The sequence below is a fragment of the Miscanthus floridulus genome, chromosome 16 (assembly GCF_019320115.1).
Source record: "Miscanthus floridulus cultivar M001 chromosome 16, ASM1932011v1, whole genome shotgun sequence".
NCBI lineage: Eukaryota > Viridiplantae > Streptophyta > Magnoliopsida > Poales > Poaceae > Miscanthus > Miscanthus floridulus.
The window spans coordinates 25,665,608-25,672,226 of record NC_089595.1 but is presented as its reverse complement, the minus strand read 5'-3'; positions in this window follow the sequence as shown (position 1 = coordinate 25,672,226).

The following is a 6,619-nucleotide window of genomic DNA, read 5'->3' as shown; positions in this document are numbered from 1 at the left end:
TATGCATGAATGTTGTTTTGTCGTTTCTCTTCAATCACCCTTTTATTGCCTATTTTCTTAAAAAGAATTATAGCCTAAGGCAAAATACTTTGAAAAATTTTAAGGGTTTGAGAGAGGTCACTCACATCAGTCCCAATTGGTGTTTATTTGGGTCTTATCGAAGTTGGGATTTGATTGGGAACAGGCAGCATGAAGGAACTTTGAAGATTTGCTGGAAAAGAGTAACCGGACGCTGCATTGGACTCTGAAGTCCAGCGTCCAGTCAGTTCACAGGAGGTGAACCGATGCTACGATGGAGTGACCGGACTCTGTTGTTCAACGTCCGGTCAGATGGCGTTCCTACGTCTGGTCGAGCGAAGACGATGGAGATAGGTTGGACTAGACTCTGGCTACGTCCGATCAGTTGTGATCAGACGCGTTTGGTCATGGCTCTAGGGGATTTGGACCTCTCTGGAGTCGACTGGACTCTGGGTGGCAGTGTCCGGTCATTGCCACTGGAGCATCCGGTTAGTAGAAATCGTGTGAGTTCAGGACTTCTTCTCTGTTTCCTTTTCAATCACGCTAGGAGCCACCATAAAACCGTACCGCACCGGTGTTTTGACCTAAAGCCACATATGCCTCCATCGCCGCCGCGCCTCCATCGCCTGAGCCCTAGCCGCGCCTTGCTCCACGCCGCCGCATCCCGCATCGCCATGCCCGTGCTGCTCCCGTGCCCACGCCTTGCTCCTGCACCGCATTGCTACTCCTCTCCGCGCCGCGCCACCATCATAGTCACCGCGCTCTCTCCCACGCCGCCATGCCCTGCTCCAGCGCCACCGTCTGATCCTTGCTGGAGCCCCTACAGACATCATTGACACCTCCACTATAGAGCCGCATTGCTCCACGCCGGTGCCCTAGTCCAGCACTGCTATCAGAGGTGGTCCCGATGATGAGGATCCGAGGCCCCCGCCTCGCCTGCATTCTAAGGCAAAAGGCAAGGCGATGAAGAAGCTTGCAACAAAGAAATTCAAGTATCCATATGCTGACATAGCGAGAGTAGCCGCAGTTGTAGTCGCCGCAAAGCGTGCAGAGGCAGAAGGTGCTAGGAGTGGAGTACAGATTGCAGATCAGCTTTCTCCAGCTCAGAGGGCCGCTGTCTAGGAGGTTGAGCGTCATCATGGTGGTCCAACTGGGATAGCCATGGTTGGAGGATGACGTGTCTCTATTAATGAGAGTCGGTCTCAGGGGGAGTCACAGCAGCAGTCACAGCCAGCAGATCAGACTCAGGAGGGAGAGCAGGCCGAGGAGACAGAGCAGGCACCTCAACCATAGTTACGTCGCTCTGGTCATACTCACACCCAGGTGACACCGAGGCTAGAGACACAACAGAGGGGTTCTTGTCCACCTCCTAGACCATAGGGTCCGCCTCCAGTGACTCACTTGGATTTGAGGGTCACCACAGCCAAGTAGGTTCAACAACTCAGATTTGTGCCATTCGAGGACTGGTTCCCGCCAAGAAGGGATGAGCGTGCTTCTGAGGGTTTCTACACACCACTGTAGGAAGATTTTTATAATGCATATCTTAACAGTGGGGTAGCTTTCAGGTCTTAGAGGGTGTGCAACATTGAGTCCATTGTAGCAACAACAGGAGAGCATATTCACCCTTACCTATCTTACCTACTAGGGCTGACATATTTACTTGGATGGATAGGCTTATATGTTCCATCTTGGGTCCATGAGTTTTATGCTACACTCTAGATTGACCCGCAGCACAGATTTATATACTTTGAATTCAGAGGCAGAGATTATAGGCTAATGAGCTTTAGGGTCAGGGAGATTCTCAAGCTTCAGGAGTAGCTCGTCTGGCTACATGAGGTTTTATATGGACAAACAATGCCTCCTAGACGCCCTCAAGGCAGTATGGTTCCTCCTACAGATTTGTTTCGCCATTGCTTCATAGAGCCATTCGGCGAGGGGTCGAGTAGGACACCCAGTGATCTCACTCCTACAGCTATAGTGCTTGATGCTATCATGAGGAGGACCCTACTTCTGAGGATGGGATATCGTGGGGGCTTGACTCGCATACAGTTATGGCTACTGAACTCTCTTATGCAACAAACTGTGTTTGACATTTGGGATCTCCTACTATTAGAGATGGAGGATACTATTGCAGAGGGGTTCAGGGGTCATAGGCAGCTGTCCTATTCTCACTGGATTACATTCTTGATTCAAAGAGCAGCTACAGTGAGGCCACCTCAGATGCTAGCAGAGTATAGTGGTGCTACTACAGAGTTCCCTGCATACAACATTACTCAGATGCTCTACCATAGTGCAGTGAGGACACCTAGCCAGCCACGCCATCATCCAGAGGTGCCAAAGACTGTAGCCCAGTAGGATGAGACCATTAGGGGCATAGCAGCTATAGAGGAGGAGTAGTTAGATGCTCAGTAGGAGGGGATGGTCGAGAGCGACCCCAGCGATAATACTGATGATGACTACCAGGATATCCCTCAGATGCCTCCTCGACGACATGATCTTGAGGCCGGTAGCTCTAGTTTAGCTCCACCTACACCATAGACATACCCTGCTCTACTTGCTATACTTGAGCGGATGAGGTAGGATTAGGCTCGCTAGGCTCAGGAGTCCGCTGCTACATTTGCACAGTTTTAGACTAGGCAGCATGAGTTCCAGCGATAGCAGCAGGCAATCCAGCAGCAGCAGTAGGCTATACAGCAGTAGCAGCAGGCCATGCATCAGCAGCAGCTTCTCATGCAGCAGCAGCTACTTGGATTTATGTAGCATGTAGTCACTACTATTGGGGCTCCACTGCCATAGCCTTCACCCCAGATAGCCCAGCCTGCCACCACTTCTATGACTCCAGCTTTACAACCTAGTGGGCTTCAGAGTCAGGGACAGACTGCTACTCAGTTTGCTTCACCTATAGAGTAGGTGTCCTAGTGGTTTGCCTCGCCAGTGCCAGCCCCATAGTTCACACCTTTTCAGACGGGCTTCACACTGGCCCAAACTTCCTTGCTGCTTGTGCCAGATACTACAGTCTCTAGGAGCCTTGGTGCTTCCTTCAGTGAGTTGATAGGGCAGCCTACTCCACCATATCTACATATCCTAGGTCCTTCCACAGTTGCACCTATTATCGGGACTACAGAGACGCTTCCTTCTTCAGTTGCATCATCAAAGCCGCCTGCTACAGTCATACCTTCAGAGTCACAGGCTGCACCAGTCCCTGATCCGACCTAGACCGCTTCAGTGTTGCTTCTAGCTATAGAGGGTCAGATAGCTCAGAGTTCAGGATCAGATGATGATGGCACATAGTTCCAGCTCGCTCCTCGCACCTCAGCGCCCGACTCGTCCGCTGCAGCCTCACTGACCGACCCTTAGGTTTTGGTGTTTGACGCCAAAGGGGGAGAGGGATCGAGTATGTTAGACTTAGGGGGAGCAATTCTTTTAGGGGGAGCTTATCTAGTATATTTGGCTTTTTATGTGTGATACACTATTATGTATTCATGTGTTTACTTTCATGCATCGAACTATATTTATGTGATAGTGATATCTACGTGATCATGATATTTATGTGATATGTGACATGTATGCTCTCTACTTTGAATTATTTATATGTCATATCACTTGTGTTATGCTCATTTGTTATGCTTTCACGTTTTACTCCGATGCAAATGAGCTTTATTATTTGTACTCATGCTTATTTCATATCTTTTGAGTACATTATGCTGGCTTGGGTCATATAAGCTTGCCTAACTTTTTTGTTCTTATTGTCAAAAGCTTATATGAACCAAGCATGTTGAAAACGTCATCTCTTTCACATACTCAAGGTGGTATTGTTATCAATCACCAAAAAGGGGGAGATTGAAAGCATCTAGGCCCCTAATTGGGTTTCGGTGATTAATGACAATACATGATTACTGTGACTAACGTGTGTTTTGCAGATACAATTAAGATAGGTCATGGTAATGGCAACTGATTGGGCAACCATGGTTGTCATGCCCCTACGATGGAAATTGTTTTGGTTTTCAAAGGATGAGCGACAAGGTTAAGGATGGACTAGTTCTAAGTGTCGTTTGGTGTTGAGGAGACACTTAGAGTAGTTTAGGACTTTATTTTTCCTTTGGCCATACTATTAAGGAGGGTATGAACGGGTAGCTTGACCTAGGTGAGTCTAGTGGGTTAGGTGTAGTGCACACTTGTCAAATCTAGCACTAGGTAGCTCCTAAATAGCCCTTAGATCAATTGGAGCAAACTTCATTCACGTATGATTGCGAGATGGAAGTGAATGGAGGGTCAAATGCTGACGCTGGCACAGAGTCTGGTCAGTTCATTTGATCAAGGCGAAATCATCTGGTGCTATCGGACGCTGAGAGGTGAGCGACCGGACGCTGGGTGCCAGCGTCCAGTCGACTCCAGTAGGGTTCCAGAGAGGGAAAATCGTGACCGGACGCATCCGATCAGTGCTGACCGGACGCTGTTTAGCATTCGGTCACAACTTAAACACTCGATTTTGGGGAGAACTGGTCGGAGCGTCTGGTCAATATGACCGGAGCGTCCGGTCACCCCACAGAGGCACGTAACGGTTCATTTGGAACATGGGTGTATAAATACTTCCTCCATTCGTGTGAGGGGGTACTTTTGCTCATTCCAACAGCTGAGAAACACCCTTGAGAGTGCCAAGAAGAGCAAGGTCCTAGTGAGGTGATTGAGATTTGAGAATCCAAAAGAGAGCCCTCATTAGTGAAAGCAAGAGTAACAAAGTGTGCATCCACCCTTCTCATTAGGCTTGTCATGGTCAAGTGAGAGTTCATGCTTATTACTCTTGGTGATCGCTATCACCAAGATGGCTTGGTGGTGATTGAGAGCTTGGTGATCATCCGACGGAGCTTGTGGATGACCCAACTCAAGTTGTGAGCGGTTGTGGGTGATTCACCGCCACGGAGTGTTAAAGAATCAACCCATAGAGAGCACTGGATCCTTGGGCGGATCAAGGGGAGCTACACCCTTGCGCGGGTGCTCCAACGAGGACTAGTGGGGAGTGGCGACTCTCTGATACCTCATCAAAACATCGCCGCGTTCCTCCTTCTCTCTTTACTTTGAGCAATTCAATTCTTGTCTTTACATTCATAGAATTGCCATGCTAGAGTAGGATTGGAACTTAGGTTGCAAGACTTTTTGTGTGGTAGAACATTTAGAAACACTTTCTAGGCACAAGGGGTGAAGTGGGCTACCCGTAGGGTTTAATTATTGCAAAGAAATTTAGAATTAGCCTAATTCACCCCCCTCTTGGGCATCTTGATCCTTTCAGCACCGACAATGAAGAAGACGACAAGTCAGCATTGGAGGCTATCCTCGCTGCTGTGCCAACGGAGTACATGGAGTCATTTGGGGCAAAGAACTCTGCTAAGGAGGCATGGGAGGCCATTGTAGCGATGCACGTCGGCTCCGACTATGCAAAGAAGGCGACAGCCTAGCTGCTGAAGCAGGAGTATGCCAACCTCAAGTTCAAGGATGGTGAGTTGGTGGAGGACTTCTCCCTCCGCTTGAAGTTGCTCATCAGCAAGCTGAGGAGCCACGGCATCATCATCGACAAAGAAAAGACAGTCTCCAAGTACCTCCACTCCGTGCTGGTTAAGTACATCCAGATCGCTCTCTCCATAGAGACGATGCTAGACTTGTCCACCCTCACCATTGAGGATGTGATGGGCCACCTATGGGCGGTGGACGAGTACATGGAGCAGGCCACTGCAACGATGGATAGCGGCAAGCTTCTGCTGACAGAGGAGTGGCCTGCCTAGATGAAGGACAAGAAGTCAGGGGAAGCCTCCTCTAGCCGCGGATGCGATGGCAAGCACCGCGGCAAGGCTTCTTTGGAGAAGAAGAAGAAGGTCGACCTCAACACTTGTCGGCGCTACGGGAAGACGGGCCATTGGGCAAAGGAGTGCCCAACTCGCAAGCAAGAGAAGAAGGCTAAGGCTCATTTAGCGCAGGCTAATGAGGATGATGAGGCCCCTCTCCTGATGGCGATGTTCTGTGAACTACACGACGTTGAGGCCAAGGAAAAGGGAGAGGTGATGGTGGTGGAAGGGCACAGCAAGGCTCTGAAGGATGTCAACCTCGACGAACCATGTGCCCAAGTCCACCTTGGATGTGTGGGTGGCGAGCAGGAGCAACGGTGGTACTTGGACTTCGGTGCCAGCAACCACATGATGGGCTCCAAGGAAGTCTTCTCCAAGCTCGATGGCAACGTGACCGGCATGGTGAAGTTTGGTGACGGCTCAAGGGTGGTGATCTGAGGGCGCGACACCATCATCTTCAAGTGCCAGAATGGCGAGCACCGACCACTGATGGATGTATATTACATCCCACAGCTATGTTCAAGCATCATCTGCATTGGCCAGTTGGATGAGCGTGGAGCGAGGTACTGATCAAGAACGGTGTCCATAGGATTAGGGACCGAGAGCAGTAGCTTCTTGCCAAGGTGAAGATGTCCTAGAACCGGTTGTACCTGCTCAACTTGAAGGTGGAGCAGCCGGTGTGCCTAGCAGCACGGCACACCGAGGAGCCGTGGCTATAACATGCCCGGTTTGGCCATCTCAGCTTCGACGCGCTTGGTTGGCTA